Below are 22,620 nucleotides of genomic sequence, written 5' to 3'. Positions count from 1 at the left end.
AACCTCCTTTTGCTCAAGGATGTCCATGACGTGAAGGATGCTAATCCCTTAGATTACTTTCTAGGTGTTTTAGATGTACAAAGTCATTCAATACTTACAACAACCCAAGAGGGAGGTTCCACTGATAAAAGCAATTAAAGAACAGAGAAACTAAATATTTTCCCAAGTCACACAGATAATATGCGCTAGATCAGAGACCCAAATTTCAGCTACTAAACATTCTTTTTCTTATCTCAGAAGAGCAAATTCTGACAGAGGCTTCTGAAGTCAAAATGAAATATGAACCACTGCCATTGCTACTTATCTTCATTATATTCAAGGGCAGAAATGTTCAATTATTGCGAGACTAGACACATTTTCCAAAGTCTCAAAAGTGGTTGCACATGTAAAAATAGATGTTCTTTCTTTTACTTTTGCATCTGGAGTTCCTCAAGTGTGGAAGTTCCTTTCTCTTTTCCTACACTTTCAAATTTCCCAGCTACTCTTGCCAAGCCCTCATCACATCTATCTGCCTGCATCCATTTTCTGTTCTCGGCACACTGAATGCATTCTGCGGCTTCAGGCTAGATTCACAAATGCCGTGTCCTGATCCCAGCTATAATGCTGGAAATAGCAACGCAGCGCAGTATGTACAGTGGTGCCTCAAATGTGTATAATCTTTCGCACTGTAAAAAAGTATTTTACCACTCACACCGTCTCATTTGATTCTTGCAATAAATCTGTGACATCGATCACTGTCTCCCCTTTACAGACCAGGACTCTGGGCTTTGGAATGGTCCAGTGACCGGCCCCCAATTAAAGAGCTCAGAGGTGAAGTCAGGCACCTCAGTCAGGTTGCCTAACTCCTGGTCCTGTGTGCTTCTCAGGATGCAAAGGGAGATTTTTCAGTGGGGAGGGACGATGGCTTCCACAGAATTCTCAAAATGGTCCGTGACCATAAAAAGCCTAAGAGCTGCTGCTGAGCACACCAGCTTCCCTAGGTGGTCCCTCTCCAGAGGAGATATCCTGTACTGTGCATCCTTTCCGCATGCACTTGTGTAAATGTCACCCGATCACTGCAGGGCCTCTCGGGCGCAGGTGGGAAGCCTTGCTGAGAGCTCCTGTGGCGAAAACTGCTGGACCAGAAATGTCTCGGCTCGGGTGTCCAGCAGGGTCTCTGTTGCTCACTGGGTTTTCAGAACAACACAGGATGGAGGTGCTAGGAGACCTACCCAGGAAACGATCAGGGGAGTAAGTCTGTAAATGGGCATGGACCGTTTGCATCAGAATCACATGAGGAGTTTGTTACAGATTCACTTTTCCTACTGACTCAGAGTCTTCGGGAACCCCCAAAATATGAACTCCCAGTAATACCCCAGTTAGGTCATGTACACACCAGAGTGTGGAAAACACCAGTGTGGAGCGCTGTGCCCCCATTACCAGCGGCCTAGTTTGTGGGACTTGGCGCAAAATGAAAGGCAGAGCCCTTGGGTCGAGAATTATTAAGGATTGAAGATGGTGATGGCGGAGGATTTAACCAGGGGCAGGGTCCTTCTGAGTGCAGGATCCTGTGTGAATACAGACACAACCTGAATATGTTGCAGACCTCACTGTGCTTATGAATCTAGTTGGGAAATTACTGAAATGCACATTCTGATTTGGTAGGTATGGGAAGGGGCCTGAGAGTGTGCATTTTCAGTAACCCCTGGGGATATGCATGCTGATGGCCTCTGGACCATTTCTTTAGCAGCGTAAAGCAAGAGGGGAATCGTATGCACATTAAGGTCTGAGAAGCACTGAGTAAGGACCTCCCTCTACAAAAGTGTAGTCAGAAAACCATCAGATCAGCATCAATGGGAAGCTCATTAGAAATGCAGAATTTCAGGCTTCACTGCAGAAGTAATGAGCTGGAACAGCATTTTAATAAGATGCCTAGGTAACCAGATGTACATGAAGTTTGGCCTGGTCTGCAGTGCATTCCAAGCCTTCCTTTTGTCGTTGCTGACCATACTCAGTACATACTTGGAGAGTGCCCAGAGGTAGAGAAGCACAGAGGTGACAGAGGAAGCACCTGATAATGCACCTTCCCACACCGCCCCTGTAGACCTGCGCCTCTCCTCTAGGCTGCCGTGCCTGAAACGTGGGTTTGGAACCACAATGGTTTGAAATCCCTTAAGAACATTACACTCCACAACTTGCTTTGCTAGTAATGTACCTGGAACATTATTTGTATTAATGACCTTAAAGGCAGCCCCTACCCTAAATGTTGCTTGGACTCAAGCAGAGAAAGTGGTGAAACTCACATTCATGGCTAATGTTTATTGAATGCATATTACTATATGCTATTACTATATCGAGCAAACCTATTACATACACTATTTTATGACCTCCAAAAATCATTTGAGTTCACTTATCATTGCCAATTTAGAAATGGGGCTCACTGAGACTAGGAAATATCCAAATTGATTAAGATCACACCAATATTAAACTGCAGAACCAAGATTCAGAACCCCAGTTGTGGTGGTGGTTTCCCTCAAATTCAGTGGCCTTCAATGTCCTAATCAGACCTCCCAAAGGCTCTATAACGTTTAAATCAATGTTCATCGGAATCACCCAGAAGCTCAGATGAACACAGATCACTGGCCTTGACCTGGTCTGGCAACCACACTTTAAAAGCCATTAATTTAGAAATCTGGTTTCTGGTAAAAGGAGAGCAGCAGAGCGAGTGAGCATGAAGCAATGACTCTTGTTTGAGACAGTTTTCCATTACTTTACAGGACAGAAGTTTCCTATAACCACTTTTTTCTGGGAGGCAGAGCCCTAGTTGTTTTTCCCTCCAACTGCTGAAACTTTGCCCAGATACCAGGTGAATGGCCGCGGGGCAGGAAATGCTGATCACCAACCTCTATAAACTGTCTGAGTCATTGTTTCTGATGTCCACAATGGGGACATTGCACAGCCTCCTGCTGAACACAGAACTGTCCTGGGCTTCCTTGTGTCTAATTACTGGAAATTGACTGGTACAGAAGCAGCATCGCCAGGGCTGAAGACATTCATTTGCAAATACACGAATGCTCCAAAGGCAGCCGACTTTCAGCACAGTTAGGCGGCCCCTGTGATATACTACACTGAAATGTTGGCATAGCTTCAGCAGTGGTTTGGGCACATCCAAGGTCATGTGTAGACATCCAAACTGTCACTGCTGGAGATCAGTCTTGCTGAGTCTCCACGGCATTAACGCTGGCTTCTGTAGAGATGGATCACAAAGGGAACTTGGCCGCCAGCTCCTGTCACCTCCTCATACCTGCCCCCATCTATCCGTCTCATTTATCGAGTCTCTACAACAATGCAGAGGAGACAATTCTCCCAGGCTTAAAAAAAAAAAAGCAGAATGATCATAATTGCTCTCTCAGCCAGGGTCAACGCTGTGGTTGGTGGGGGGTGGTGGAAGACGGGGGTGGGGGTTCAGTCAACAGGCTCCCTTTCATGCAGACACGGCCCTTAACCCAGTCCTACCAAATCAGTCCTGAAATGCACCATGGGGTTGCAGCTCCCTTAGGAAGGTGATTCATGGGGAGCAAAGAAGGTTGCAAACTCAGCTCTCCCTGACTAACCCAGGACAGTGTGGCAGGAGGTGGCCACCTGTCATCAGGGAACTGGTCACAGCTCAGCATGAGGCTGGAGACAGTAAGGGAAATGGAGAGAGAGAACTGGTAGCAAGCAACCTGCCCAAACCTTGAAAGTCTCTCACCTTTCCCCCCACAATCTTGAGATATAAGAAGCTCCCACCTGAGCTGCTTCTCTGCCCATCCTGCCACACAGGCAAAGTAAATACATACATAGATACATACATACATACAAGCCAAGAAAAAATAAAATAAAACCAAGAACAAAAACCAAAAAAAAGAAAAAAAAAAACAGAGAAACAACCATTGCATACTCAGAGCTCTGGATTTAGGCTTGGAACTCCCAACTCCCCAAACACTAAACACCTCCACTTCGGAAGCTTCCCCGCTCCAGCCTCAGTGCCACCCTCAATTACTTCGTGCTCTACCTCCAGTAGGTGTCCCTCAGCCCTCTGTGTTTCTGCGAGGGTCCCCTCACACCAGGCCTGCAGCCCGCCCCTCCTAGGTGCGCCCCCAGGGACAGCCCAGGGCCTGACCTCTGCAGATCCTGGCAGGATCCAGACAGACACTCAGAGCCTGGGAGGGATTCTCATTACCGTCCCACTGCTGAGCCACAGTGTCCTTCTCAGTCTGTGTATGTGTCTGCACTGTGTTCCTTTTCTTGGAGAAGTTTCTTCTTAAAATAAGATAGGCCTGCTATATTTGAACAGATTATCAAAGATGTCCAGGATCATCAATCATCAATCATCTTTGATGATTAAAAACCTCCTACGTAACTGACCAGGGAGGACCAGCCACTTGTGCCCGTGCTAGACCCTGCACCTGAGTACAGCACAGGGTAGAGAGGGCTGCCACACCTGCAATTGTCTGCAGCTGCACTGACTGTGCCAACACTGAAAACGCAGCCCTCTCTGTCCTCGATCTCTGGCTGAGGAATAGTGGCTTTACTACACTCGCTGCATTTGCACGCAGAGGGATAGCAAAGGGTGTGTACGCAAGCCCAGGATGAGTGCTACAGAGATAAAACCATGAGAATGAGGACACAGGGCCTCAAGTTATTTTGGGTTTGGGAGGAGATGAGAGTGAGATGGAGAGAGAGAGAGTTGCTTGGACTCTTCTGAAGACAAAGAATGTGCTGAAATAAAGAGAAAGGTTACTGAAGAAAGGGAAAAATCCAAGCTTGGTCTTTCTTAATCACACCTGCCTGAAGGTCTGAGGACTATAATGGGTCCAGGCAGTGGGAAATCCAACCATTCCTTCCATCAAACGGCCCTTTAACTGCTTTTGAAAAGCAACATGTCTCAAGCCAGGCTGGGGACTATAGTGAAATAAGTGCTTCCACCCTTCACAGCACCTGGTCACAATCTCCTCTGATCTCTCAGAAATGTTCCAGCTGCCCCTAAGCCTGGTTCCTCTGAGCGTTTGGCTTGTGCCCAGCCCTCCCCTCAAGCTTCACAGAGAAACATTACCAAGCGGATGGTTCGGAAATACCAACACCCGGCTCATGGAGTTGGCAGGTGCATCTTCCAGATCTGCTTCTGGGGGAAACCAACAAACGGGCAAACCAGGCTGCTTCATCACCAGCCTGCCGAAAGCCCAGACATCACTGCACCTGAACTCTTTATTGGAGGAGAAGCCTTTGCTACTGGGGGCGTGCTCATTTTGACCCTACTGGCATCTAAAATCGTCTCGATATTTATAAAAAGGCCTTGGGTTACATAGAGAGAAAAACACCAAATTGCACTCTGGCAAGGCTGATCTTGCCTGGGGCTCTTAATACAGGTGAATGGCCCGGGTGAAAGCACTGGGAGTCCACACAGCCAGCAGCGGGCTGGGGCCTGCAGGAGGGCAAGGAAGAGGAAAGAGAACAGGCTCTCTAGCCAGACTCTGGGAATCCAAGTCCCAGCTCTCTTTTTGTGGCCTCTCCCCAAGTCTTCTCACTTCATGAAGAGTTATTTAACTCATCTGTGATGGAAATTACTTGTCTTCCTGCTTGGGGTTAATGAGAAGATTATAGGGCACCATTCATGTAGATATGTTGCTTTGTATGTAGTGGGCACCCAGCAAACAGTATGATCACACAATCTGTTACACAACTGCTTTCCCACCTTAGGTGTGTGCACATGTGACATCGCTGCGTAGATGCTGAGTTCTTAGAGGCAAGGCCAGGCCTTGTTTTCCTTTTGCACCCCTATGCAACATTGCATTGAGTACAAAGTTATCACTCAATAAATACCTGTCCACCATTAACCCTTGACTAAAATCTCTGCTTTCACCACCCCCTGAGAAGGAAATGGCCATGGGGCCTGGGGGCAGTGCAGGCCCCTGCTGTAAGGCTATCTACTCCCAGCAACCCGAATTTACAAGCACAGTGCACGCAGCTCCCTCCACTCTCTGTAGGCATCAGTAAAGCAGAGGCATCCCCTTCATGCCCCTACTGTCTTGGGATGACAAAAAGGCTTGGCTTTTGGGCCCTCTGAGCGGGGTTCTCCATAAGCACACCCACCCATGAGTCCTTCCCGTCTGAGTCAAAGTTGCATAATCGAAAAACAAACTCTTCTGAGTTCGGTGGGCCATGACTTTGCTAAAATGAATAGCACAGGATTGTGATTTGCCCTGGTGACAAAAACCCAATACTAATTCACACGCTGAAGGAGGCTGGGGACTGTTCAATAGGTCATATCACGTTTGTCACCAGAGATCCCGCAGCCATTTCTTTATTCAATAACTGTGTGTCACACCCATGTGGCAAGGGAGGACTCTGAACTCAGAATGATCTGGGCAAAGAGGCCTCTTGATTGTGTCATACGACCACAGACAAAATCAGTAGAGACTTCTTGTTTTCCCTAGGTGACCAAAGCCAGGCCACCTGGAGGCTTATCTTTCCATTTTTTCCCTAACATATTAAAAATCATCCTAACTCAGATAAGGGTTTCTGAAACCCCTTCATAGAGACCAACATTTCCTAGGGGAGAGAGCCCAGAAGAGCTGAGAGAAAGCTCAGTGGAAATTCACCTTAGATGTCACCTGCCATTTGACCTTGGGCTCCAGCGAATGATCTCCCACCCCACACCACTTCGGGCATGACGAGTATCTGGCCTATTGAACTTCTGCTCACTGGGACCTGTGCACGCTGCTTGGTTTTAGAATTCAGTGACTTACTTTACTTGAAACGCTCTTCCTTACTATTTGTTAGGCAAATTCCTATTTCTCTATCAAGGCCACTTTTAAATACTATTTTGTATCTCAGCTACCGTTTTCCTGCAAACACTTTTGAGCCTCCGTAAATGTTCTCCAGACCTATTTCCACCTGGCGTGTACTGACAGCAGCTTGTTCATGCTACGCCTTCCTGTGACAGGCGGCACTCTGGCAGGGCAGGAAGTACACACTATGATGTGCTTCTGGATGCCAAGGACTGCTGGTGACTTCCAGGGCGATTTGGATCTTGTGAGAATTTAGGAGGCCGTTTAGGTCGGAAGGAGCTTGCTAAATAGCAGAGGGCAGGGCAGGACATGTCAGGCAAGGGAAGAACAGGAGCAAAGCACCAACATGGGACTGTGAACAAAACATCATGGCATGTTTGCGGAAGGATGGGAATCTGGTCTGTGACCAAGGCTTTGGGAGAGGAGGAAAGTTACAATGAGTGAGTACAGTCTGTGTCCCCACAACCCACTGCACACTGACCTGAGCTGCACAGGGTCCCATCACCAGGCTCCCAGTCCTCCAGCTTCCAGCTGGGTCCAGCAGACAGGGCGGGATATGGAGGCAGAGTAGCAGGAGATGAGATGGAGGAAGCAGGGGAGGGTCTGCCACAGGCTGCCTACATCCCTCCCTCAAAGACCACAGCTGCTAGTTTGGGACGCTGTCCTCAGAACCCTCTCCTTCTGGTGGGAGCTGAGGCCTTCTCCCTTTACCCCTTCAGACCTAGAGGTGTTAAAAATGCCCCCCTGTACTAGCCCTGGTCCTGACTACCCGCTGTGGTTTGCCTGCATTTGAACTACACCTTTGTAAATATCCATTTTATTAACCTCAACTCTCCTCAATTCACCCAGCTGAGCATACCATCTTTTCCTCCAAGAACCCTGGCAATTCTGGGTAGCGCTGTGACACATAAAATACTTTTTACTTCATCCTGGACACAAGAAGGACCAGAGAACCAAAACGAAGAACTTACCAGCAGTTATCTCAAAAAAATTATGGATATTTGTAAAAGGTACAAAAGCTTGTTGCTTTCTTCCCTGGGGGAGGGGGAGAGGGCTTCTCCCGGCAGGCATGGGCTGGGAAGAAGAAATGGGATTCCAGCAAATGTTCTGTCTGCAATCTCTTTCTCTTCTCTTCTTTGTCTCGGGTTCTGTCCTCACCAGCTGGACCATGTGAAGCCCATACCTGAGGTGGAGCTTCATCCTGGAGAAGTTAGATCCAGCCCGGAGGACATTAGTTGGCAGGGGTTGGGGGCCACTGCTAATTGCTGTCTGTTCCAGACACAGTTCATAATCACACTTGGAAGTGCGGGACTCGCTCGGGTAAACCGGGATGAAGGGTGCACAGCAGACACGTTGTGCTGTGCTCAAAAGGGTTCTGGAAGCTCTGCCCAGGCCAGGCCCTCGGATGGCAGAGAACGAGGTGCCAGGCTGGCAGCTGTGTGCATGGGCGTGAGCCTCAGGGAGGCCAGAATGTGTGTCACCCCAACCCCATCCATCCCTGCAGCCCATTTCCACGCCAACACCTGGTTGAAAAGCAGTTTAAACCCCGCCCCCAGGCCTGGGCCCCTCTCTCCTCTCTAAAGGACCACCTGTGTTTAGGACTTGAACACCGCTGATACGGGGAGAGCCTCATGGCTCGGGAGACCAACACCACAGCCTGGCCCAAGTGCAGCTGATGTTTTACTTGCAGCGGGCGGGAAGTCCAACACCCGACGAGTCTGATCAGTCAGCAGGCAGGCTGTCTTCCTCTCTGGTTCTCACCGCAGAGACTGTGACACATTTGACCCCATAGTGGGGAACAGAGAGGTCAAATGGAAGCATTCCCATTGAAAACCATAGAGGTCCTCTCCTGTCCTTGGGAGATACAGCCCAGTCCATCCAACCCCCTCAGTGCCCTGGAAGGAGGAACAGCCTGATAAAGCTAGAACTCCCCAGTGACAGGGTGGGCTCCTGGGGTCCAGGGGCCTTCCCACTGTTCTCACTAACTGGCTCAGCCACATGTCATCAGCTCTGGGTGGTGCCACAGTGTCTCAAATGACTGCCCAGGGCCCGCGCGGCAGTTAGAGATGGGGGTGAGTGGCTGGCGTCCTCCCACGGAAGCAGCTGCCCAGTTACAAAGTGCCATGTCTGCCATCTGAGAGGTTGGAACAAAGTGACAGGAGAATGGAACCAACAGAGATGCCGGCTGGAGCAGCTGCGAGGCCCCTCCATCTGCCCCTCCTCTGCTGGCCTGTGGGGAGAGGGGTCCCCAGGGCCACGGAAACCAGCGCTCGTTACAAGGAAGCGTAAGAATAATTAAGTGCAGAAGAGGTAATTGGAGTTCTCCTGATAGTTAATCTATGTGATGTGATACCTCGGGGGGCAGGACGTATCCCCCAGAAAGACAAACGCTCCCAGGGGACGGACCTGCCTCCCTGGGGCCTGCACAGCTCCCACAGCTCCCAGGCCTTCCTCCGTGGTTTGCATATTTCCTCTCAGATTTCTTATTCTGTCCCCTCCACAGCTGGTTGTTTGAAGGGCTCCCTCTCAGGGGAGCGTGATGTCTCTAACCTGTTTGTTGTTAAGGAGGTCTGGTGACCTGGGCAGCCCTCTCAGGTTCCCTCACCTTCTCCATCACAAAACAGAGCAGCTGCTGGGAGGGGTCCATGTTGGGGATGGGGGGCAACTCACAACCTGCCAGCTGCCTCTGTCTCATGGACTAAGGACTTCAAAAAGCCCTAAAAGTACCTTTGCTGGGCCAGAAGGAGAGATCTAGAAAACAGTCCCCTGGGTGCAGTCACCTGAGGGAAGGATGCACCTAATGCTCTGCCTCTATTGCTGACAAAGCCCTAGGCAGCAGTCCCCAACCTTTTTTGGCACCAGGGACCGGTTTCATGGAAAACAATGTTTCCATGGACTGGGGTGGAGGAGGATGGTTTTGGGGTGATTCAAGCACATTGTACTCAAGTTCACCACCTGCTGTGCAGCCTGGTTCCTAACAGGCATGGACTGCTACCAATCCATGGCCCAGGGGTTGAGGACACCTACCCTAGAGGACAGGGCCCCAGGGCTCACATTAGACCAGGCTACAGATGGGAACGTGCAAAGGTGGGGAACCGAAATGTGGAGCTGGAAAACCCACTGTGAAGGGTGGCTGGAAGGCAGGCCTGGGTCCCAGGGATTTGGTCTGTATTGATGTCCCCACCTTCGTGGACATTGCAGTTGTTAGTGTCTGTCCAGTCTCCCGGGTCCCTTTTACTATCCCTGTGCTGCTCCCAAGGTTTCTGTGCACCTCTGCTTCTAAACGCTACACTCCTGGGAGGCCTGCCTGTAGGCTATGGGAGCCCCATCATGTCACCCACTAGCAGGGAGCTGGGTGTGTCCCCTGGGGCAGCTGGTAGCCGCTGACAATGGCAGAGTGGAAACCCGCCCTCTGGACCTGCCTGGGTCTCACCCCGGTGGCTACTTGCCTGAAATCAAGCCTCCGCTTGGCTTCTTGTTCCTCCCTGCCCTGCTCCCTGCCCTACTCCTTGTGGTTTCTCTAGGGAGCACTTCCTTAATAAGCCAAGTCCCAGGGCCTGCCTCTGGGGCTCTGGAACTTGGACAGTGTGACTGGTAATTCTCACAAACATTCTGGGATTAGAAGGGGGAATCTTTAAGGAGTGGGAGTGTGAGAAGCTTTGGAGGCTGCAAAGAGTGGGTGCCAGAAAGATGCTCAGGGCTGTGCAGTCAGGCTTTGGCAGAGGGGCAGAATGGGCGGTCTGGGCTCAGGAGACAGGAAATGAGATGGGGCTGAGTAGAGCCTGGCCAAGAAGAGCGGAGAGAGCTGGGGACATCCAGGGACACTGACACCAAGGGGAATACGACCTAGCCAGGCACACGTCCTCGAAGAACCTCTGGTAAAAATTTCAGGAGTTTGGTGGTGGGGGAAGGGCCCAGGGATCAGAAATCTTGTGGAGGAAGTGAACCCTGAGTTCGTAATAAATGCAAAACACATCTGCATCCATAGAGAAGAGGTGAGAGGGTGTGGCCTACAGGAAGAAACCACAGTTCAAATATGGACTGTCTGTGTCTACGGATATGGGGGTGCGCTATGGTCTGGTGTGACAGAGGTAGAGACCCTGGGGATGCAGAAGGGACAGCATAAGAAGGAAAATGATAGTCAGCTTGCAGAGTGCCCAAAGGCCACACTGAGCAGTAGCTCTCATCTGCAGCAATGGGCTGCTGCTGGTTAAGGAGTGGGGGGTGCTGAGTGGCATGATGAAGTCACACTTGGGAGCAAAGCAGGAGAGAGACAACAGTGCGGTGGGGAGCCAGTGGCTGCCAGGAACTGCACAAATGCTGAGGTTCCCCTTCTCAGGATGAGTGTCCCTTCCAGGAGATGGTGGCTCTTATTCACACAATCAAATGCCTAAACAGATGTTGTCTCATGGAGATCGGCTCAAACCGTGCTGACAGGAGGGACTGGGCCAAGGGAGCGCTGTGGCTCCCTGACTCCTGACCATTCTTCAGCCTCCTTTCATAACCTTCCGCTGACGCGGGGCCTATCCTTCTTCTCCTTATTTGCACTTCATGTCCAGTTGCTGCCTCAAAAGATATGAATGAACTGAGGTATGTAGGAATAGGTTTACTGAATTATTCATTTATCTGGCAAATATTTTTGGAGCACCTACTATGTGCCATGTATTGTGTTAATTCTTGAGCAAAGCAATGCAATATGGAAACTAACAAGACAGAGACAGACGTTTGGCTCATGCAGGAAAGAGGCAAGAGAAGCAGACTTTCAATGAACTGCGAGGTCTCTTATGAGAGTACACTACGGGGTGTCATACAGAAAACAGAGGAGTGCTTGGGGACACTAGAGTCAGAGGCCAGTGAGGGTCTTGTAGAAGTGTTTTGGCTGAGACCTTTAAAACTGAGTATAAATTTGGTGCTTTGAAGATCTACTGACCTATAGATAAGGGGCTTAGGGAAGTTAAGTCAATGCAGCCACTTCATTTACAAGCCTATGGCTATGCAGCTGTTCAGTTAAGCAAGTCTCAGGACTAGAATCAGCATCTCCTGGTTCCTTACCCTGAGAAACACAATAGTGTTTTCTGGAGTGAGTGGATTCCATCATGAACATCCCGAAAATGTGACCACGCACTGGGCGTTACTCAGGTTTTAACACGATCTCTACCATCTGGAAGCTGCTATGCGTTAGTGTATTTTATCTGACACAACCTCAGCTTCATGTTCCTATTTACAAGAAGCAGCAGCCACGCCCAGAGGTTCTGGCCTGATTTCCACAGAGTCGAGCTAGCTGGGTCCTCGTTTTATCGTCTAGTCTGCTGTGACAAGCCTGGGTCTCTAGACTTTGGGTGTCTCAGTTTGTATATGTGTCAAATGCGTAAAAACGTCTGCTCGCTCAATTCTTACAGTTTTCATGAGGGTCGACGCCAGTCTTTCAGGGGAGAGTACAAAGGACTCCACAGGAGTAGGGAGGTGTTAGTTTACCAATCAGTATTGTTTTCAAGTAACTATTATATGAGTGCATACACGTCTCCCTCACCTTGCTGAACATTAAACCTTTATTTATTGTGTTTCTATGCCTGTGGAGATGCAGTGCTCACTCTTCAGAACAAAACATACTCCATATTCTCTATATTTTAGGAGCTTATGATACAAAGAAGATAACAGCTACTTAAATGAAAGAAGGCAGGGGACCTACATAGGCAGTTTAATAGCAAACACTGTACAGGGAGGAAGTGGCTCGAGTTTAACCCTGAAAGTACAATGCCCAGCCCCAAACCCAAGGCCGGAAGCCCTTAAGACCTGCACCCGATGCCGGCACACAGAGCGACCGTGGCCCCGAGGGGTGAGGGTGGGTGCGGGCAGAGATGGAGGGGGGATGCGGTGGATCTGCAGGTGCAACATGTCAGCTGGGGAATCGGTCCTCTCAGTGCGGGAGCTGCAGCAGCCACTCCTCCTGAAGTGATTTCCTTTGAACAATGAGGGGCAAATAATTGTCTCCGTCCTTCACAGAAACTCTTGGTACCTTTGGTGATATCCTCAATTAACTGGCCTCTTTAGGATGCAATTCTAGTTGGGCTGGAGCAGAGGTAGTTCTCTCTCTGCATAAACTAGTCCCTCCTCTTTTTTCATTCAACAAGCTCAAATTCTTCCCTAATCTCCCTCCAATGGACCACCTTCTAAACTCTAGACCTAGGGCAGGGGGCGGTATTAGGAGAATCCAGTCTCACCTCACAGGGCTATTCAGCCCCTGCAGCCAGCCCCTCCAGCTGGCCTCTTCCTTCTGTATTTAACCCTTAGTGTCCACCTCTCTTTCTGCTGGAAGGACCTCTCTAGCAAACCTGTTAGAGATTTATTCATGCAGAACCCTCCAGGAGCTGCCACAACCTTCAGGATGAAGCTCACACTTTTCGGAACAACCCACCAGGATGCCCGGGCCTCCCTGAGCCCTGTCACCCTGCACAGGGTCCAAGTTGCTGCCAGTGTCTGCAGTTTTCTCAGGTAGCATCCTCTCCCCTGCCTCCAAGCCAGTCCCCATGCGAGCCCCTCTGTCCAGAGCACTTCTCCCACTTTCTCACCCACATGCGCCTCTTCCCTTAGTGTCCTCTGTCCTGCTGCAGCTGCACTGACTTCCGCCACTCCACAGAGCCCACACACCTCTGGCACATCACGTCCCAGGCCACAGGGCAATGGACAAGGCGGGGCTGCTGTATTTTCTTTATCTTTCTGTTTGTGGCCCCCGAGGCGTGTTGTGCCTGCCAAGGTGCCTCGTCCAGTATCACTGTGCTTGCAGTGAAGCGCACTGCAGCAGGGAGGCATCCCTCCTAAACCAGGCGTCTCTGAGACAATAGCGAGCCTCAGGCACAACCCAGACATCCGCTCCCTCGTTGTTCTCCATGCTTACTCGTGCCAGGAGGCCAGGGGTCCAAAGGGCCTGCACAGGCAACCTGGGTGAGTGCGCTCCTAGAAGTCACCAAGCCCCAGGTCTCACTCCGCAGGAGGTGGCACACGAAGAGGGAGCACGCAACACACATTTTACAAGACTGTTTTTGTTAATTACCCAGAAAAATAAGAGCTCACTTTTCCTGTGCGTGACAGCATGTAAAATCCTTCAACGTGTAATTATATCTTGCAGGATCATCAACACAAAGCTGGAGGCGGAAACGAATCTCTAACCCCAGACCTGGGGCTATAAAATGTGTGATTGTGGGCAAGTCATTTCACCTCCCTGACCCTCAGTTTCTTCATCTGTACAAGACAAGTGATCTCAGAGAGCCCCCAGCTCTGCGGGAGCGCCCAGCATCTCCGTAGCGGCTGCCCTGCTCGCGGATGGACAGTGCAGTCTGAAAACCTTCACTGTTCCTCTCTTTGCCAAGGTGAACAGAGAGAGGGGAGGTTAGGAGGTTAGAATAGGAAGTGGAGTCGAATTATGAAGGCAAGGATGCCAATTACTAAAATGCAATAAATGCAAACATGCCTCCGCTTCTTATGCAAATTCTTGAGAGAGGGAGTGTAAGTACAAGAGAACATGTTTTATTTCACCTCAGCTGGACACAGAGAATCAAACAATATTAATCTGAATTTAAATGCATGAAGTAAAATTAGAAACATTACTACTGCTTCCATTGTGATTATCAAGAGAGTCACACCAAAAAAGAAGTCAGAGGGGGTAAAAATGTAGCATCTTCCCCTTCCTTCCACTTGCCAGACGCATTCTTTTGTTCTTAATCTTGTGACTACATGACTGACATGCTACTTCCAAGCAGCTCCCTAACAAAGTTAACCTGTTCTCATTTTGTTTCTTTTTCCCATCCCACTAATCACTTGATTTCTAGCTGCGGGTAGTCTCTCTGCCAAGGTGATTTCAGAATATTGGTCACCCCTGGCCTCCATTCTCCTCCTGAGAATATTTGGTGCTAAAACAAATCTCCCACTCCCAAAGCCCCAACAGAGTCTGAAATAGGTTCTTCTAATTAAGAATAAAATGCACTTGGGTAGTTTTAGCTTCATCAAAACCTGTTTAAAACGTTCAGTGATCAGAACACCAAAGGAGAAGGCAGGTGGCATTACCGCAATCTGTAAGAGCTACGATTATTCTCAATAAAGACCCTGAGTCAAATTGCACCAGAGCCCTAACCAGCATTGCTCAGTTGACTGGACATCAGCCCGCAAGGTAAAAAGTTGCTGGTTCAATTCCCGGTCAGGGCACATGCCTGGGTTGTGGGTTTGTCCCCAGTTGAGGGGCATATGAAGGGCAGCCAATCAATGTTTCTCTCTCACATTGATGTTTCTCTCCATCTATGCCTCTCTCCCTTCCCCTCTCTCTAAAAATAAATAAATAAAATAAAATACATGCACCAGAAAGTTCAGGAAAAAGGAAGCACAAGGAAAAGGGACAGGAGCAGAGGCGCGGGTGGGAGAAGCGTGACCAGAGCTGACCCTGTGCTCCACCGGTGAGGCCAGCACTCTCTTCCCCGCTCTCGTCTCTCTGATGCAGTGAAACAAACCTCCACCAGCAGTGACTGGTGGAGGGAGGCAACTGTTCTGTGCGTGTGTTGAAGGAAAAAACAAGAATATTGACAGTAAAAATCCAGGGTTTATTTCCTAACCAGTCTTCTCATTTGATGACTAGAAAGCACAGCAGACAGGAAACTGGAGGCTGATCCACAGCCAACCTCACTTTTCAGGCGGCATGGAGAGAGAACCCACCTAAGGTTCGCATTTATAAATTCCATCTTAAAACAGAGTGCTCCCGTCCTAAAAGTGAGGCTAGGAACCCGCAGGGTCTACGTGACTGGGTCATCTCCCAGGGCCCTGGGGTAGAGGCTCACTCACGTAGGACTCGGGCTCTGGGGTCAGTTTGCTGCCCCACAGTTGTCTTACTGGAGGGGAAGTCAGACATTCTGGATCCATTCGTGTGCAAGAGACCGGAAAGCTGCCCTCTAAGTGTGCTCGAAGCCTATCGTTAGAAACCCAGTGGTGCCAGTACTTACTGCCCAGTCACGTGCATTATGCCATGTCACTCTTTCTGGAAATGCACATAGTTTTAGATACCAAGCTCCTACATGACCGCCTCCAACTTCCCTTCTGGAATATATGGCCAAATAGACTCTACCATTCTACTCCCCACCCCCCACACACACTACTTTTGCAAACTGCACTTTCCCAGGACCATACTATACATAAAAGTCTTCCCACAAAAACCTTCTATTCTCCCAAACCCCATTCTGTCCCAAGGCAGAATTCCCAGCACTGCCCATGGGGACTTCAGACCTTACCAGCCATCTGTCCGTGTGTGACCTCCTGGGAAGTCAGCTGGGTTAGACGAACTCCTACATTCCCGACTATAATGCACCGGAAGACCCTCAGTGGCCCCTATTCCTATGGGGAGGAGATGTGGATCTCTGCAACCTGGGCCAGGGCGCAGTGAGCGCCGCAAGGTCTCTGGGGAGGCAGCCTCTGCCCTCTGCCCTCTGCCATCCCCGAGTAGCTTCTAAACTCTACCTCGGAGCCAGTGAGCAGGACTAGCTGCTGCTGAGATGTCATATTCTGCGTGCGTACTCAAAAGACATTTATTACATGTAGAACGTTATTTAGAAATTGCTCTACTCTTTGATTTGTGATAAATGATTAGTAAATACGTTGATCACAGTAAATAATGCCTGTACAGAGACTTTAATCGGATTCACATACATTAGTGTCTAGGAAACCTGAAAAGCAAGCCCTCAAAGAGGACCTGCTGTGTCCCTTGCCACGTGCTCCGTCTTCCTCTCCGTCTCCCTCCCGCCCACCCCTCTGCACTGAGACATTATCTCCAACCCGGTCTGGCCCACTTCTCAGTGCAAACTGCTGGTCACAAGCAGAGGAAAGCAGAGGACACACGGGTGAGCTCGGCCAAACCGAGGAGTATCATTTTTCCACCAAAGCCTGAAAAAGAGTGTAAAACTTTCAGAGGGCCAATTCTGATGCGGGAATCCTGCTTGGTTCAGTCGCTTTGGAGGAAGAAGGGTCGATGTAAGGCCAGAGCCGGGCTTTGCAACTTGCAGACCATAAACTTAGACATCACGGAGCTTGCTGGCATGGCGTCCTTTCTGCTATTAATAGCAACTTCTTCCATTCTGCTTGCCCCAGAAAACGAAATGAATGAGGCTTGGCTGCAAGTGTAGGAGAGAATAAAACCCAGGATGGCAATAAATTGGCGTGCGGAGTGGCAGACACTGTAATCCGCTGGAATGACGCTCTGGCTCAAGGAAAAGAACCTCTTTGGGGAACCAGTGAAGGGAATCAGTGCCCATAAAGGCATCTGAGGCAGCAAGCAGCAGCAGGAAAAAAGAGACACTGTTGACCAGGACAGGCAGCAGATTGCAGGTTGTAAAACCAAATAGAAAGTCATGAAAACGGCGGGCAAAGGGCACGACGGTGTGCTGTGGGTGTTAGGGGGCCCGTGCTAAGAGGAGCGCGGGACTTCCCATCAGTCAGAAGGTCAGAATGCCAAGACTCTGTCTGCAGGGTCCGGGGCTCCTTCACTATAGATCCATCTCTATGCACAAACCACAGAGAGGGGAGAGATGGAAGTATTTATTGCCACTTATGTAATAGGTCTATTTAGAAACACTTTCTGACCAGCTTATCAGGGTATTCATACATCACACTCATATTGAGCTGTATTCATTTAGGGTTCAGGTTGCTTTAACCAAAGACTTTCCTGGGAAGCCTGCCAGGGTCTGTTTTCTGGAATAAGTCCACTTTTCTGTCTCCTTCTCCACCTTCCAATCCAGCAGAGGGCAGAATCAACCCATAAGACTCAAGCTCAGGACCCTGTGGGGCAGTTTGTGGAGAAGGGCCCCAGAAGCAAGGCAATGGATAAATTTTTCAACCTATAAGGGGCAGGCGGGGACACTTCCCGGAACTCTCTGGACCAAAGAAGGAGAGGAGGACCAATAAGGAGTGAGTTTAAGTGCCCTGAGTGTGCAGGGCCTCAGTTTCCCAACCTGTCAAATGAGCAGAGGAAAGAATCATTTCCAGGGCACCCTGCCAGTGAAGCCATCACACAGATCACAGAGAACACAGGACAACCAAGGAGGGGCAACTGGTGATGAGACTGGGTGCCAGATCCCAGCCAGGGCAGAGCAGAAAAAAGGCATGCTCTGCCACTCCCGAGGTTCTTGCCTCTGCCTGAAGCCGCCCCCCTCCCTGGCCCCTTTGCATAGCTCTTTCTCGGGGAACATACCAGTTCTCACCCTTTCCCTCTGTCTTTCTTTTGCTGCCTTGGCCACCCTCTCCAGCTCCTCTCCCCTTGGGAGAAATAAAAGTAAAACGCAAAACAACTCCTAGGGGGGAAACGACAGCAGCTGCTTCCTCCCTCTTCCCCTGGTCCCTCCATGGGAGGTAGCTGCTAAGTTCAGGCCCACTGCCAGCCATGGAGAGAGCTTTGATTTCAATCGCCTCATTTTGTCAGCCTCTGCGAATGGCAAACAGCTCGGTCCCCATCTATCACGGAAAAGAAGGTGGGTGATGGAAGGGAAAAAAGGAAAAGAAAGCTGCCTGGGACTCCCACACCGGGTAACTGGTGCAGGAGTCTCCTGTCGCCCTCAGGGATATCCCTGCACCTCACCACCTTGCCATTAAGAAGCCATTGGCTGCAGCCAGGCTGCAGGGACACTGCCTCCCTGCTATTGGTGGCAGTGCTCTTGTGCCCACAGTTTCGATCCATCAGACTTTTCTTCTGGGAAGAATGGATGGAAGCATGATCCTTTTGGTCTTGGCTGTTTACAGTTCTGTTCCTGCCATGCACACCCACTCACGTATGTGCTCACAACACATGACATTAGCAAGGCGGGGCGGGGACTACATGGTGATGGAAAAAATATAATAACGGTTATACATTTTTAAAAAAATGTGATGTTACTCCTTTCCTGGGCTGTGTTCCTTCCTCTGCACCCCTCCCCACCCTGGACCCTAATCTGCCTTACACACACACACCCCCAGCACACAATATCCTTCTCCTTCCCTGAATCCTGTGGGTGCAGGTGACTTAGTCTAAGTACTGTGGGTATCAAGAGAAGCATCCTTCGTTTACTTGGTCAGTCAGGAGCAAAAAACAAGGTATCCCTACTGTGTGCCAGCCGCTGTGCCTGGGGCTGAGGGCACAAATATGCACAGGGCAGGGTGCCTGACCGTTGTGCCGACAAAGGTGGGGTGTGTTCGGGGCAACGCTAGTGCTGTACAGTGGCACAAAAGGCACACCCGGCACACTTGCGGAATTAAAAAAAATGTAAAACACTACATTTTATAAGACACCCCCCAACACCCAGTGTCCAAAATCAGCTCCACAGATTTTCCTGGTGTGTAGCCTGAGAATCATTCCTGAGAGGGCTGGGGGTCTGGGTAGGGAACAGATGTGTAAAGCAACCTGGCATTTCATGAAAGGCCTTCCCTCGGAGTTTTCCTAGGGTGTTTGGGACACAGCGGCTGGATACGCAGACTTTCTAGCAGGACAGGCAAGTGCTCAGCTCTGTCCTGCGTGGGCACCGCTGCCCACAGGAGAGAGGCTGAGGAGAAGCAGCACCGACCGGCTCCCCCCCCCCACACCCACCCACAGCGAGCCATCCAAGCCAGTGCCCTGGGGAGGTCGAGGAGGGGACAGAGATTAAAGACCTTTACCCTGGTTAAACATTCAGGATGGGAAGGATGCAGAGAGAAAGGAAGGCATGGAGCACGATAATAATAATGGCTGGTGTCTGTCGGTCACTGGCAAACCCCAGGCACCAGGGCACTGTGCTGAGCACCTTACGCGCTTTATCTTCCTTGATTCACACAGCCTTCTGTGAAGGAGCTGTCAAAAATATCTCCAGTTTATAGGTAGGATTGTGAGGCCCAATAAATCGATTGCCTAAGGCCCCCTAGTTAATAAATTACAGAGTGGGGACTAGAATTCTGGTAGTCTCTGTCCAGGAAACCCATACTCTATAATAAGATTCCATTCTGCCTCCCGTTTCCATCTTTGAGTTAGTGGATCGGTGCAGCGTCCCAGATCAAGTAATGGGACTAGAGGAAGGATTCGTGCCCGCAGGAACTCCAGCCCCATGATGAACGGTCCTCTGCTGGGCCCCAGTGGTGGTTAATACCAGCGGGCCCACTGCAGGCATGCAGATGCCTCTTCATATGCACCAAATGTGCACACAGCGTTGTGCACAGGAAGGGCCAGTGGCAGGATCTTTCACTAGTGCTTCTCAAGGAAGAAGGGCTTTAGGTCACAAAACAGCCCTTGACTCCCATGCACTCAGAGGGGTCTGAGCAGCACTCTCCAGGGATCCGCACAGTGGACCACAGACATCCCATCACCGAACCTTTCAGCAATTGATGGGTCTCCTAGAGAGTCTTCCAGGGACCTGTTTGGGTTTAGAAGGCATAGCAGATTTGTGTCTGTGAATACATTTTTGTAGAAAGCACAGAGATTTACCTACCCCCTCACCCAATAGAAAGCCTCTCTTCTGTCTACCCTTTTCTCCCCAGACCAGCCTCATGCCCTTCCAGTCCCTTCTCTGTCCTTGCCATGGACAGTGAATGTTATATGAAGCTGTAAAATTTGATGACAGCTTTCCTTGTCAATGTGGTCCTCACGCTGATCCTTCGGTGATATACACCACTGACCCTCCGGCAGTCAAGCAGCCTCATTGCAATGAGAGAAAAGAGGCTTAAAGAAGCAAGTGGGGGAGTGAAGACCAAAACACAGGGCGACAGACAGGACAGGGCACAGGGGAGAGAAGTCAGAGGAGAAGGCCAGAAAAGAAGAGCACTTTATAAGTGGGAATAAGGAGGAAACAGAGACAGTTTTTCCATTCTCTTGGGGTTACTGTGGTTTCCTGTTGGATGAATGAGTGTGTGTGTGTGTGTGTGTGTGTGTGTGTGTGTGTGTGTGTGTGTGTGTGTCACAAGACATCAGGAATCCAATTCCGAGCAGAACTGTGACAAGCCCCAAACCTGGAGAAATTCTGGGCAGAGAAAGATTCGGTGGCTATAAAGAAATGCTGACTAAGGAGCCTGAATCTGGATCAGGGTGGGAGGGGGGCAGTCCTGGGAAGGGGCTGCAGTCCTGCACGAGGCTCCTGGGCAAAGTGCCCTGGGAAGGGCTGACCTGACACTCAGGGCACCCCCAGGTCTCAGGTCAGCTCCACTCCCTTTCAGAGGATGCACTGCTGGAATCTGTCCTCAGGAACTCCAGGCCAGTGGAGCAAAGGCTCCTCAGCTCACTGGCAGAGGGTACCCTTGTTTCTCCCCCAGGCAGAGAGGGCACATCTTGATGCTCCCTCAACAAAGTCATGAAGTCTGACAGTAGGTGGCCTTGGATGAGCTCAAGTTCATTGCTATAAATATTTGTTCCCATGAAAACCATGTTGATTTGACTTGAACAGCCTCAGGGGAAGCTGATTTGCTGACTATGGAGTTGCCTAATAAAACCAGTTGGAAGAGAATTTTACAGAACACTCCAGCGGGGAAGCCGTGCCTGCCTCTCCAGGAGTCCCACGCACCAAGACGTGTCCCTCTTTGCCCCCGCCCCTTGTTTACCACATTCCCGCTCTGTCTCCAGCAGGGATTGCCTTTAATACTAATTCTCAGCCTTGGTGGGCTCCTAAGCTCCCCTGTCTCAGATCTCCCTAAAAAACCTGGCATGTCATCATCCATCCTGAGCAGGGGCTCTTGCTTAGGGTACAGCTCCTGAGGATGATGCCAGCCACTGCTCCCCGAAACATGTTATTCAGCACCTGCAGCATCTTCCCTACCTTTCCGATTAATAGGCAGTTTGGATGTTCCCCTTTGAGATTCGGGCGCAGAGGCAGAGGCTGCGGTGAATGCCAGCCCGTGGTGTCTGGGTTATTAGACATGTCTGCAGAATGCAGGTAATGCGTGTTTCTGCTTTGTGCAACTGACACTAATGGCACATGCATAAAATGGAGCCATCTTCCAAAACACACGTCAAAGGAATACATTTACCAAGCACAAAGGCTAGGAGCGGAGGAATTGAACTCTAAGGATAACATGTTTGTAGGAAAGTGATGTACTTACGTTATTACGTATGAAAACTATTTGCAATATTGTCAGTCTAGGCTCTCTGGAGAAAGAGGATGAAGAGAAGGGGAGGGTCTGCCAGCTGTAACAAAGAGGGGCATGGGATGGTGTGAGGACAGAGATTAAAGAAGTGGGAAAGGAGAATGAAAGGAGAGTTAAAGCTTTTGACGCCAAACTTAAGAGAGGGACAGGAGAGGATTTCATAGGTCAAAATGGGGGATGGCAAGAAGAATAGGGTCCAGGAAGGGCCCAGTCTGCACCTATCTTTTCTGTATTTCTTAGTCCTTTTCCTTACATAGAGTTGGCCATTTTCCATTTAGCTCCTCATCTCCCTTGTTTCGTCACGCCCCTCTTGACCCTAGGAGTCCGACACATAGCTTACATTTTTCCCTGGTATTCCATGTTAGACTGTGGTATCACGTGTTGCTTCTGCTTTATGCATTTTGGTTTATATGTTACTTTCTCTACTTAGACCTTGAAGTTGGTTTGTGTTTTAAGAGCAGGGAGTTAACACCATGACCCTGATTTTATAGTCAAAGCAAACCAGGTCCTGGGAAAGAAGGGCGTATGGGAGTCTTCACAGGAGATGGGCTCACAATGAAGAGGAACTGTACATCCCTGGGCATGTAGCGAAGAGCCCATTTCTGTCTCTAAAATGGGAATAAAACCGTTGGCTTTTCCCCACTTCTCTCTGTGAGCACTGCAAACTTTGAAGAGTGTTAAACCAGAAGAACACAGGAAGGTGGTCATT

General features: G+C 49.8%; 1 protein-coding gene across 4 annotated transcripts in view; it reads right to left on the bottom strand.

Moving 5' to 3' along the window:
• NTM (neurotrimin) overlaps positions 1-22,620 on the bottom strand; it is a 940,923-nt gene that overhangs the window by 185,934 nt on the left and 732,369 nt on the right. The window lies entirely within an intron of this gene.

Source organism: Desmodus rotundus, chromosome 7, assembly GCF_022682495.2.
Source record: "Desmodus rotundus isolate HL8 chromosome 7, HLdesRot8A.1, whole genome shotgun sequence".
NCBI lineage: Eukaryota > Metazoa > Chordata > Mammalia > Chiroptera > Phyllostomidae > Desmodus > Desmodus rotundus.
The sequence above is the reverse complement of the archived record's forward strand: the minus strand, read 5'-3'. Positions and strand labels throughout refer to the sequence as shown.